We start from the raw sequence: 13,778 nt of genomic DNA on the forward strand, positions 1-13,778 counted from the left end.
AATGAGCCACACATATACAAATTCATACTCACACACAATGTATACATAGTCCTATGGGTCATGTGTGCATCACTTGTGTCATGTAGGTCTGAAACAGACAAGCCTTGAGGATACTTTGTCAATGTACTAAGCTTGAGTTACTGTATGATTTCACTCACATATGGTAACTAGCATTGAAAAATTCTTAGAAAGTGAAATGGTAACTGTCAAGGGCTGGGGAAAGGGCAGGAGGTATCATTATTTAGTGAATTTTGATTTTCTGTTTAGGGGTAGAGGAGAAGATGGGAAGGGAGGAGAGAGGGAGAAGAAGAAAAAGAAGGGAACAGTAAAGAAAGGGAGTGGAAGGAAGAGAAAGAAAAGGTCAGGGCAGCACAGGGCAGGGGAGGGAAGGGAAGCAGAAAGCCAACATCTGGGAAGTCCACTGGCGCGGATCCCTAGCCTTTCTTCATGGAACATACCAAGTTCCAGACTCCAGACTCATGGCCACATTCTTTGGACATTCAATTAAAAACATGGTGAGCTATGTTACAAGCAAATGACTACTAGGAAGACATAGTTCCCTGGAGAATTGGACAAAGCTCTCCCAAGATCCAGGATCCCAGATTATAGCCAATGCTGAGCCTGCAGTAGGCCTGCTTTGTTAGCTCTTCCTTGCTGGCAGCAGCCTTGCTAAAAGGCTCCACTGTTTCTCTGAAGCTCACTTCATACCAGAGATAGGTGTGATCTATAGATTTGGTCTGCAGAAGGGTAATGCTTGGTGTATCCTGTAGAGGTGGGACCTCGATGGACTGTTAACCATCAGTTCACCTGCACACACCTTGCCAATCACAGGTGGCATAAGTACAAAAATATCTACAAGCAAAGGTAATGTTGAAGGGGATAATGCTGTATAACCTGATGAGTATCCCTGCTGGTAATTAATCAGAAATTTATGTTGTAATTAAGGCCCAAACTGACTTGAATAAGCAATCATTACATTATTATGTGAAAAATCATTACATTACACACAATGAAAAACCGCTTCCAGATGATTTGCCTAATTGAGAAATGATTTGCTCTGTGTGTCTATTCCCTATGGATGGCCAATCATCATCCAGTGTGGGGGCTGGTTACACTGAACACAATCTAGGAATGCCAGCTTTGTGTCTCTGGTGCCTCCTTCATTCCACCTGCCTCATTCAGTCCAGCAGAGGCCTGTAGTGTTCACTGGGTTCCTAGGCAGGCAACATGGAGGGAAATGGTTTCCGTTTTGCGTAGACCAGGCCTTTCCACTCAGTGAGCAGACAGATGGAAAAAGCCTGCCACTGATTGGGCAGAGAGGAATGGCTATCCCCTAGAGGAAAAAGCATGGTTCTCTTTAGAGATAACAAATAATAAAGAAGGCCAGAAAGAATATGCCTGGGATTAGGAGTAGACAAGTAGGAGCTTTAGGCAGAGTAGCGTGAGTCCCTACAGGTCTGAGCCACTCAATTATAATAGGGGCAGAAGAGCAGAGAGAAGTTGGGGCAGGCCTCTTGCCCGTGGTGGAGCACACACTGGGAGCAGATCCCCCAAAACCCAAGGACAGAAGGACACTAGACAATTTAGGAGGTATCCCTTGCCCTATGGGGTCCCACTGGAACCAACCTCAGCTACCCATGTTCGTCTTAACCTCACCTTTAGCTTGCTCCTTTTGCTCCTTCTGTCTGCTTGGAGGCTCTAGCAGAGCTCTTCAGGGATGTGTCTAACACAACGTGGGCAGCCATTGCTCCTCCCATGCCCCTCCCTGCCTGATCCCATCCAGCTTTTCTCCAGTTCCCCCAGGTAACCTATCAGGATCAGGGACGACAGCAACAAATCCATTTCATTGTTACGTGCATGATGCACCACGTGAACTGAGGCAATAGATTTGTATTTTACCCTAGTTAAGGAAATCAAGTGATTTTCAGCTTTTCAATTCCAGACAACTTGAGTGGGTATGTGAGGTTAGGAGATTGTGGGAGAAGTCAGCCTGTAAATACCCAGAATCCACCAAAGCCAACACCAGGAAATTTTGTACACAAACTTGCAAGAACCTGTGCTAATGTCCACTAAAAATGGCAAAGGAGGGCTTGACCTTTACACAGCATGGTTTCCTGGCAGACAGTTGGCACTGTGCTTCCCAAAGTTCTACATATATATGTATAAAGCGTATATAAAGTATATAAATAAATCTGTATAAAATGTGTATATATTATATATATGTAAAATATATAGTAGATCTGAAACATTTTAATACATATATTTTATAATATATAACTAGTATAATAAAATATATGTTATATAATATATAAACATATTTTCTACTATTTATTTTTCTAAATTTTTTATTGTAAAAATGTACAGAAGGGTTACAGTTACATGAGTAGGGTACAGAAGGGTTACAGTTACATGAGCACTTTTCATAGTAAGCATTGTTACCTCCTCCTTTATTTTCCCCCTACTATTACTTCCCTCCCCGCCTTCCCAACTCATCCAGACCCCCCACCCTGACCTTGTAATGTTCATTTTCAGTATAGTGTCCTATACATCTCATTGTCACAATGGGTCAGCCTGCATCCCCATTTTAAGCGGTTCTGTAATATCCCTTCCCCTCCCCAAATTACAAAAATGTTTATACAAGGTGCAGAACACCAGCATAAAATCCAGTGGAAACAGAGGTTATACCATCGGGGAAGGACGTACAATAGAAACTAAAGAATCACATAGTGCATTGTAAGTACATTAATAACACTTGAAAGAAAGGAAAACAAACCTCTTGACCCCGTCTTAGGGTTCATTTTGCTTAACATTATCTCATGTGGTCTTATGTATATAGCCTTTGATTTTCTCTGCTTGTCCTAGATATGTACTAGTCACTGCAAATAAGGGAAACCTTGGGATGTATATTTCTTTGGGCCTAGCTTACTTCAGTTAATACAATTTTTTTCAAGTCTTTCCATTTCCTAATGAAAGAGGCAATGTTATTCTTTCTGACAGAGACATAGAATAACATTTTATATAATTATATCTATATATATGTATGTATGTATCTATCTATATATATCTATGTATCTATCTATCTATCTATCTAGATAGATAGATAGATCTATATCTATATATAGATAGATATATAGATAGAGATATATCACATTTTTATTGTGAAAATGCCATACAGAGGTGTTACAATTACTTGGGCAAGATAATGAGTACATTTCTTATCAAGCATTGTTGCCTCCTCCTTTGTTTACCCTTCCCATCCCTTCCCATACCCCACCAACCCCCATACCAGATCCTGCCCCCACCCCCGACCAAAATTTTAAAATTCGTTTTTCGACATAATGACTTGTACATCTCATTGTTGCAATGGGTCTACCTGTATCCCTAGTTAAACGATTTATTTTTCCCCTTACCCTCTACAAATTAAACCAACATCAAATACAGTGAAAGCAGGGTTTATACCGTGAGGGAGGTACATACAAAGCAACAAAGAAATCATCTTATAAATATGTTAGAAACAATCACATTTTAAAAAACATTTGAATACTTATTTTGGGGTTCATTTCCCTAATATCAACTTGTCTGACCTTTTCTTATTGACACAGACATATACTAGATATTGCAAATAAGGGAAACAATGGGACCTATGTTTCTTTGGGCCTGGCTTACTTCACTTAATATAATTTTTCCCAAGTCTTTCTATTTCCTAACAAATGGGGCAATATCATTCTTTTTTTCTTGATCAATTCATCTACTGAAGGGCATCTGTGTTGGTTCCATATCTATGGTGATTAATGCTGCAATAAACATGGCTGTGCTGGTAGCTTTGGTATGACCTTGTCTTTGATCGTTTGGGTTAATGCCCAAAAGTGGGATTACTGGGTCATAAGGGAGCTGTATGTGGAGTCTTTTGAGGAACCTCCATACTACTTTCCAGAGTGGTTGAACAAGTTTACACTCCCACCATCAATGCAGTAGGGTTCCCTGTTATTACAAGATTTCTTGATTATAGTCATTCTAGCTGGGGTGGATGGAATCTTAGCATTGTCTTGATTGGCATTTCTTTAATGGCTAGAGAGGTTGAGTATTTCTTGATGTCTATTGGCCATACGTATTTCCTCTTCAGAGAAGTCTCTCTTTATGTCTGTAGCCCATTTGTTAATCAGACAGTTGTTTCTTTGAGGATTTGTTGTTGGGGGATTTAGTTTTTTGAGTTCTATGTATATTTCAGATATGAGATCCTTGTCCTTTGTATGGCTAGTGAAAATATTCTCCCAGTCCTTGGGCTTTCTGTTGATCTTGCTAGTTATGTCCTTTGCCTTGCAGAAGCTCTGCAGTTTCATGCTATCCCATTTGTCCAAACTTTTTTTGATTTGTTGTGCTTCTGGATCTCTATTAGGGTTCCTGTGCCAAGGAACCCTAAAGTTTCTCCTATTCCTTCCAGTAATGTTTTCAGGGAGTCTGCTTTTATTTTGAGATATTTGATCCATTTTGGAGTTGATTCTGGTGCGGGTGATATATATGGATCTAGTTTTAGTTTTCTACAAGTGTTTAACCAATTTTGCAAACACCATTTACTGAGAAGGTTATCTTTTTTCCAATATAGTTCTTTAGCTCAATTACTGAAAATTAGGTGGCTATAGGTCGGTGGGATCATTTCTGGGTCTTCAGTCCTATTCCATTGGTCCTCAGGTCGGTTCTTGTGCCAGTACAAGCTGTTTGAATTTCTATGGTAGAGTAGAATTTGAGTAGAGTAGAGTTTGAGTAGAGGAGAGTTTTCTATGGTAGTTGAGTTTGAATTTTGGTATTGATCTTTCTCCAGCACTGCTCTTTCTACTCAGGATTTTTTTTTTGCTATTCGGGGTCTTTTATTCTTTTTTTATATTTTTATTTTTTTATTGTGAAAATACTGTACAGAGGGATTACCATTACATGGGCAAGATAGTGAGTACATTTCTTATCAAGCGTTGTAGCCTCCTCCTTTTTTTAACCCTTCCTATCCCTTCCCAGCCTCCCCCGCCCCCCCACCCAAACCTCCCCCCCCACCAAAGTTGTAAAGTTCGTTTTCGACATGAGAATGTGTACTTCTCATTGTTGCAACGGGTCCACCTGTATCCTTATTTAAATGACTTGTTTTTCCCCTTCCCCTCCACAAATTATACTGACATCGGGGTCTTTTATTGTTCCATATGAATTTTTGGATTGCCTGTTCTATTTCATTGGAGAATGAGGTTGGAATATTCATAGGTATCTCATTTAATTTATACTTAGCCTTTGACAGTATTGTCATTTTCACGATGTTAATCCTCCCAATCCAGGAGCATGGGAGGTTTTTCCCTTTGCTTAGTTCTGCTTTAATTTCCTTTCTCAGGTTTTAAAGATTTTGTCATAGAGTTCCTGTGAAGGTGACTCTTTTGTTAAGTTCACTCCTAGTATTTTATTTTTTGTGGAACTATTACAAAAGGGGGTGCTTTCCTAATTTCAGCTGTGCTCTTCTCTTACTGCTGTAGCTAGGCATTCTAATACTAGTTTAAAGAGGAGTGGGGAGAGTGGACACCCTTGTCTCATTCCTGAATTTAGAGGAAATGGCTTTAACTTTTCACCATTAAGTATAATGCTGGCTGCAGGTTTGTCATATATAGCCTTTATTATATTGATGAATGTTCCATGGATTCCTAGTTTTCGAAAGCCTTCATCATAAAGGGCTGTTGGATCTTGTCAAATGTTTCTTTTTTTGCATCTATTGAGATAACTATGTTGTTCTCATCCTTGCTCTTGTTAATGTGATGAATTATATTGTTTTGCATATATTGAACCAGCTTTGCATCCCTGAAATGAATCCTGTTTGATAATGGTGTATGATTCTTTTCATGACTTGTTGAAGTCGATTGGCCAACATTTTGTTGAGAAGTTTTCTGTCAATAATCATCAAAAAATAGGTCTATAATTCTCTTTTTTGATGAGTCCCTGCCTGGTTTGGGGATGAGGGTTATGCTGGTTTCATAAAAAGAGTGTGATAGTGAATTTTTGCTCTGCATTTCATTAAAGAGATGGAGAAGTATTGGTGTGAGTTTTGCTTTGAAGGCCTTGTAGAATTGAGCTGTAAATCCATCCAGTCCTGGACTTTTCTTGGGTGGGAGGTCTCTTATTGCTGCTCTATTTCGATGCTTCATATGGGTCTGTGGTTTTAAATCATCTTGGTTAAGTTTGGGCATGTCAATATTTGCTAGAAACTAGTCCGTATCTTTTAGATTCTCAAACTTATTAGTATAAAGGTTTGAGAAGTATCCCCTTATATATTATGAATCTTGGTTGTTTCTGTAGTTATATTTCCATTGTACTCTCTTGAGTTTGTTTATGTGGGTGTGTTCTCTTTTTTCCATTCCATAGGATTTGTTAAGGGTCTGTCAATTTTATTTTTTTGAAGAGCCATCTCTTTGTTTTGTTAATTCTTTCTATAGTTTTTTTTTTTGGACTCTAATTCATTTAATTCGGATTTAATTTTATTTGCTTCCATCTACTGGATTGGGGTTTGGCTTGTTGTTCTTTTTTTCAAAAAGCTTTAGTTGCCTCATTAAATTGTTGGTTTCAGATCTTTCCAATTTGATAATGTGCAAACTCAGAGCTATAAACTTGCCTGTGAGTACTGCCTTTGCTGTGTCCTAGAGGAGCTGGTAATTTGTGTGAACATTTTTGTTGAATATCATGAACATTTGATTTTCCTTTCTAATATCTTCCATGACCCACTGGTGGTTCAAAATTGTGTTGTTCAGCCTCTATGTGTTACAGTATTTACTTTGGTGGCTTTTGGTATTGAATTCTAATTTTTTTCCCTTCTGGTCTGAGAGAATGCAGGGTATAATTTCAATGTTTCTGAATTTAGACAGATTTTCTTTGTGGCCTAGAATATGGTCTAATTTGGAGAATGTTCCATGTGCTACTGAGAAAAAGGTGTAATCTGATGGGGCTGGGTCAAATATTCGGTAGATGTTGGTTAAGACTAGTTGATCTATGCAAATTTTAAGATCCGAAGTTTCTCTGGTGACTTTTTGCTGGGTGGATCTATTTAGTGGGGATAGTAGTGTATTAAAGTCCCCCACAATTAATGTCTTTGGATCTATGTGAGATTTGAGAGAAAGTAGCACTTCTTCTGGTGCTCCATTATTTGGTGAGTAGATGTTTTAAATCATAATATCCACCTGAAGGAGAGTTCCCTTAATTAGAATGCAGTGACCTTCTTTGTCAGTTCTCATTGATTTTAATTTAAAGTCTATTTTATCTGACATTAGTATAGTAACTCCCATCTCTTTATGGCGGCCATTTGCTTGATATATTTTATTCCAGCCTTTCACTTTCAGAATGTTCATTTTTGTGGGTAAGTTGTGTCTTTTGAAGAAAGCAGATAGAAGGATCTTGCTTTTTGATCCAACTGGACAATCTATGATGCTTAACTGGAGAGTTAAAACCATTAAAATTGTGAGTTAGGACTGAGAGGTGTTTGTCTGTCCCTGCCTTCTTATACATTTTTTGGGGGAGAAGCTGTGCCTTGGCTGTTCTTGTTGTGATTACGTACGTGTTTTGTACTATTTATAATATGTGTATATCATACATAATGTATGTAATACATACTATATCTATAAATATATATAAGATATATATATATGAGGAATTTTGCTGAGTGGCTTCATTCAAATGGAAAAACCGTTAGTGCATTTCATGTGTGCAGCAGCTTGATGAGAGCTGATTTCATTTTACAAATCATTGAGAAGCCAAGGAACCTCCTCTATGCACACAGAATAATAAACAGTAGGGCCAGTTTTCAAGCCCAGAGGCTGGATCCTCAACTATTATACCACCTTGTCAACCAATGCCAATCTAAGCAAAGGAGTGGAAAGAAGGGTGCAGCTGTAAGGGATGCAGCTGGTGCTTAATGCAGGTATAAATCAAGGTGTAGACTAAATATGATGCCCTTTTCCACTGTGTTTCTCCTCCCACCAACTCCTACTTTTCAGGAATTAGGTAGTGATTCTTGCATTCAAACCTGCTCTGGAACTGGAGCAAGTGTCAGGCTTGACCACATGCCCAGGAAAAGAATAAAGACTGGACTTTTTTCCCACGCCGCCATCCCCACCCCCTTGCCCTCTGGCTATTACCTTTCATACAGGTAATTTCTGTATGAAAGGTAATTCCTGTATGGATAATTCTCAGCAGCAACGCTAGAGGGCAGTCAAGTTCCTTCTGGCAAACCACCAATGGGCATGTATAGCTTTGAAGCCTCTGCCTGGCAAAGAGGTTATGTTTTAGCTTCATGACAAAAATCAGCATGTTAACATTTTGAAGTGTTTGACATTGAGGAAGCACTTACTCCTGCTTAACCCGATGCTTCCCAAAATTATTTGAACACAACACACTCATTTTGTGATTCTTCCTGAATTGGACAGGATTATTCAGGACAGCCTAAGTGGAATGCCCTGAGGAACCCATACTTCCTGCTTCCAGGTGGTCATCCAATGGAATTCCTGGAATTCTGAAGCAGAGAAGCCTCCATTGTGTAATGGACAAACCCTACAGACCCAGCCCACCTCAAGAAAGCAGGTGATCTCCTTTGGTTGACCTTGTATCTAGTAACTGGCTCCAAGATGGGCCTCCCCTCCTTCCACCCCACTCTTCCTTTCTTTTTTTATATTTTAAAAGTGCCAAAATACACAGATTATCAATTCAGAACCCACCCATATCCTCCCATATCTAAAGAAGTTAAAATGCTCCATATTATATAAATGCTTCACAAGTAGTATTTTTATTGTTTAGGAAACCCTGAGAAAAAGAAATGCATGTACAGTTTCCTGACAGATCAAATCACTCTCTTAAATCATTGTGATCAAAAGTGAGTTGAATTCATGGATATAGAACGTGTACATGAAGGAGCTAAATGTTTTATCAGAATATTAACGTCAGATTTATTTTCTATGTATTTGAAACTTATAATGGGACTGTAAGCTGAGTACATCTGACAAATTATACACACCAGGAAAATAAACAGTCTCACAAGAACTACATGACACTGCAAGAGCTGACACCTGAGATTTGCAGAATCAAAGTCTGCAACTTAAATGGCAAGAAATCTTAAAGTTAATTAATTTTCAAAGGTGAGTCTTAAGGTGAGTTTTAGAAGAGAGATTGGAAATGCTTAGCTATGTCCGAGTTCAATATTGAAAGAAGCAAATTCAAAGAGGCACCACCTCTTTCTCATGAGTCATTCAAAAGAAAAGACATATTCAGTTTACAAAATGCAAAAAAAAAAATCTATTAAAATGGTATAGAATTGTTTGTAATGTCCAGCACACTTGACAATATAAAGAAAATTATTTTAATTCTATAAAGACAGGAGTTCTTATATTAAGCCTAGTGATAAACTCCTGAACTATTAAAGGACTATGCTAACTAAATCCAGAGACATTTAAAATGGGCATAATCATATTGCTATTTCTTTCATCAAGAGGAAAGTAAGTCATCTTGAAAACATATATGTGAATTTCTGAAAATTATTTTCCTTTCACATTTTTACACACTGCCAAATTTCCATAATGTGTGTGTGTGTGTGTGTGTGTGTACAGAGACTCGAATGCAAAAACACAAGGCCTAAGGTTATCTATTGACTTTTTCCCTCAAGATTGGCACTCTACCCACTTGAGCCACATCTCCACTTCTGGCTTTTTGCTGGTTAACTGTAGAAAAGATTCTCAGATTTTCCTTTCCAGGCTGACTGAATCTAAATCCTCTGATCATAGCCTCCTTCATAGTTAAGATTAAAGACATGAGCCACTCGTGCCTTGCCATAATCTTTTTATACACAGACACTGAGACATTTGAAATTGTTGAGTAAGAAACTTTACCACAAGGCACTACTTTTCTTGTAACTTTTAAAACTGCAAATGTATCTTGCTGGATTGATTTTTGTTTGAACCTGATATTTTTTACACATTTCACATTGCTTTTGTCAGGGTGAAATAGGAAATAGGCTTGATTAGATACATAAAAAAGTCTTAAAAATCTTATGATCTTTCCTGCCCACCCTGGCTTTGAACCATGATCCTCAGTTCTCAGCCTCCTGAGTAGCTAAGATTACAGGCATGAGCCACTAGCACCCAGCTGAAAATTACTGCTTTAAAAAATGGCAAAACTATTCTTGACAAATATCATGAACAAATGTGGCCCCATTGGGAAGAAGCCCCTTTGCCTCCAACCATTGTCCCATTCGTTGTAAGTGGATCCAACTACAGTATTGAAACCCACCTATGTAGACTAGACTGAAGTGCACAATAATTGCTGTTACTCTAATCAACCATTTTGGGATGCCACAGGCACTCTGCTCTGCCCAGTGCCTTTCTGTTCCCTTCACTCTATATCCTGGGTTTAGGCCCCAGGTCCAATCTTCTCAAAAAGTCATGGACTCTTGTTAAATTAGTCATTACAAGGGATTTCATGCTTTGCTGGCTTTATACTTCATGCCTGGAAAATACACCAATGGTGTATTTGTGGGTGGTCACCTGAATCAAAATTGGAGTACTGTTTCTGTGACAGGTAATAGCAAAATCAACAGTTACCAGAACTTTTCTGCACCCCTCTTCCGGTACCTGATGGAGAACCAAGGCTTCCTCTAACCATCTGGTACTCTTTGGTCTTCAAGATGCTTAAGCAGCCCTCCAGTGCTCCTCCTCTGCTTTCCCAATAGATGTAACAACCATTCTCAGGACTGGAAATGTCTAATGATGAGTATGCCACCAGCTACCCCAAGTGGTATATCCCAAAGCTAAAGGTTTTAAGTCTTGATGTAACTTATTTTCATGTATGGAAACAGAACAATGAAAATTGCTGAATTTTTTGGAAGACAAGGGAATTGAATCTCATGGAATGAGAGTTATATGAGAGAGAGAGAGAGAGAGAGAGAGAGAGAGAGAGAGAGAGAGAGAGAGAGAGAGAGAGAGAGAGAGAGAGAGAGAGAGAGAGAGAGAGAGCTCGGCTAGATGAGGAAGCAAAAGGCAAGAAAGGGCAAGGCTCTGATTTCAAAAACTGGTATTTGTGGGGGTGCAAAGAGCTATTTTTGGAGCTGCAAGAATTGTATGCATTGGGTATCATCTCAAATCCAATTCATAATTTAAAAGTTATATTTTATCCAGTATTATGAGCTGTTTTACCTTGTGGGATCAACTTGCAACAAGAAAGTGTGATCTATCATCTTCTATTTATTTGACTGTCTGCCTGGATGTCATCTACATATTTTGCAACCACTTAAACTAAGAACATGAACTCATGTTCTTTAGGATTTGTTTGCTTGCTCACAGCTGACACTCTTCCAACTGAATCAGGCCTCCATTCTGTACTTTGATTAGTTAACTACAGATGGAGTTTTGTGGACTTGTTTTTAGGAGTTTCTTCAAACCATGATTCTCCCGTTCTCATCCTTCTGAGGTAAGATTATAGGAATGGGACAATGGTGGAAAGCAAAGGGGCTTCTTTCTGATGAGGCCACAGTTGTTTACTTGTCAATAATATTTGCTATGTTTAAAAACCCCAGTAATTTCCAGCTGGATGCCAGTGGCTCATGCCTGTAATCCTAGCTACTCAGAAGGCTGAGAACTGAGGATCACGGTTCAAAGCCAGTCTGTGCAGGAAAGTCCGTGTGACTCTTATCTCCATTAAACCACCAGAAAACAGGTGCTGTGGCTCAAGGGACAGAATGCTAATTTTGAGCTGAAGAACTGAGGGACAATGTCAACCCAGAGTTCAAGCCCTATGACAAACAAACATTAATTTTCAAATGCAAGATTATAGTAATGGAGAACTAGTTTTGAAAAGAAAATTCAGGACAGCACCTTGGACCTCAGTTCAAACCTCAGGACATACAAACAGGGACACACAGGCATAACTTCAAAGTCATAAACACTATGCAACCCATCTCAGGACACAAGGCTCTTTTACATAGCTGCTGACTGTTCCTCTCATATACAAGCATCCAAAGAAATTATTTTCTTTTATTATACAGTCTTGGCGGTTTCTTTGAATAATCAATTCAAAGTTGGAAACCATACAACATAGAAGATAAAATAAACAGATGGATACACACCTATAATACTTTCATTCAGGTGTTGGTAGGAAGCTTGGAGGTATGACTCAACTGTGGCTGGCACAGCAAGACCTATGGCAGAACAACACTGAAACATCAAAAATGAATGAATGAATGAATGAATGAATACATTTATTGTCATAGTCTGAAACCTTATGGCCCTCACAATTGTCCTGATCATGATAAGCATCAAAGAAAGTGTTTTTCTTATGGCACACAATGAAACAAGTATACTGATAGCAAGGAGCCTAGCATGGCTGACCTGAGGCTGAGCAATCTGAAATAAGCCAGTACTCTTACCCCTGCAGGAACATTCTGGTGACAAACCAAACCAGTCATTGTTCAAAGTAGCTTGGCCTATAGCTTCTGTAAACACACTTACCTTGCTGGGCCATTTCCTTCACAGTCTGCAATTGCTGAGAAACTGTCACAAATCTCTAATTTTCTTAGGTTGTTCACTTCCCTGAACATGCCCTTTGCAGAATTACTTCTTCCTAGAAATTTATTCCATACCATTATCTCTCTCCCCATCTAAACTTGCTTACAAATACCATGTACAAGTCTACATTGGGTGATTAGACTTTAGAGGGGGATGCCTCTGTGTAAGAATATTTTACCTTCAATAGCTATATATACAACTACACATCCACATGTGTCTTTCCTCATGGCTATTTCTACTTCCTGTGCAAACCACATGTTTGGGACCAGCCTAGGCAGAAATGTTTGCAAGACCTCAGCTGAGAAATGAGCACATTTGGAGGAATTACTCAAGTGGAGGAACACTAGGAGCACAAGGCCCTGAGTTCTGTCTCCAATATCACACACACAAAAAGGCAGAGGTTTGTTTGTTTGTTTTTTTTTTTTAGAAAATCGAGGAAATACAGGCTTAAATGACAATATTAAAGAACTGCTATTAACTTAATAGAAAAGATGAAGAATAGTAAAGTTATAAAGAAAACGTCCTTATTTCTTGGAGACTTATACTGAAGTGTTAGGAGTGAATTCTTTAATTAAATTTAATTAAATTCTTTAATAGCAACAGTAAAGTGGATAAGAAAGAAAACAATAAAATTTGCACAATTTTTAAATGTGCCTGCTGATAGGTAAATATTCCTTATATAATTTTTCTCTACTTCTGCTAGGCTAAATTTTTTTTTATAATATGCATGTAAACATCTCTAAACATCCAGGAAAGCCAGAGAACACACCAAGAATATTCTTGGTGCAGAGGCACAACACCAAGAATGAGTCTCCACATCTGCAGAACTGGTGTCAAGAAGCTACCGATTGCACAGTGCCAGGGGCAGACACCTCAGCTGGAGCTGCCACCCACATCTGCCATGGTAGCCATCATTAGGAACACTGCCCACTGTCACTGCTGATATCTTTGCCAGGCAAGAGTCTAAATGATCCCTTCCTGAAAAGCCTTTACCTGACATTTCAATTGTGTAGAAAATGAAACAGGCACAGATTTGTTGATGTTAAAATTAAAGTGTATCTTTATCATCAAACACTTTCCAGAGAGCAAAATGCAAAACCATGAGTTAAAAGAATGACCATAAAACATACTTAACTGGTATTGGTATAAGCAATGAAAACATAGATCTAGAAATATAAAACAAAGAATTTAAAAATCCATGTTTGAGAGTAGATTCCT

General features: G+C 38.6%; 1 protein-coding gene across 16 annotated transcripts in view; it reads right to left on the reverse strand.

The window, feature by feature from the left end:
• Positions 1-5,042: 5,042 nt before the first annotated feature.
• The window catches only part of LOC138820357 (protein FAM114A2-like), a 185,184-nt gene continuing 176,448 nt past the window's right edge, over positions 5,043-13,778 (reverse strand). For all 16 annotated transcript variants that reach the window (XM_070012022.1, XM_070012024.1, XM_070012023.1 and 13 more), the window contains 2 exons: positions 12,122-12,209; positions 5,043-7,448 (listed from right to left, as the gene is read on the reverse strand). The gene's annotated coding sequence lies outside the window, so the exon portion shown is untranslated. The remainder of the gene's footprint in view (positions 7,449-12,121; positions 12,210-13,778) is intronic.

The sequence above is a fragment of the Dipodomys merriami genome, unplaced genomic scaffold (assembly GCF_024711535.1).
Source record: "Dipodomys merriami isolate MVZ:Mamm:240054 unplaced genomic scaffold, mDipMer1.0.p SCAF_867, whole genome shotgun sequence".
Classification (NCBI taxonomy): domain Eukaryota; kingdom Metazoa; phylum Chordata; class Mammalia; order Rodentia; family Heteromyidae; genus Dipodomys; species Dipodomys merriami.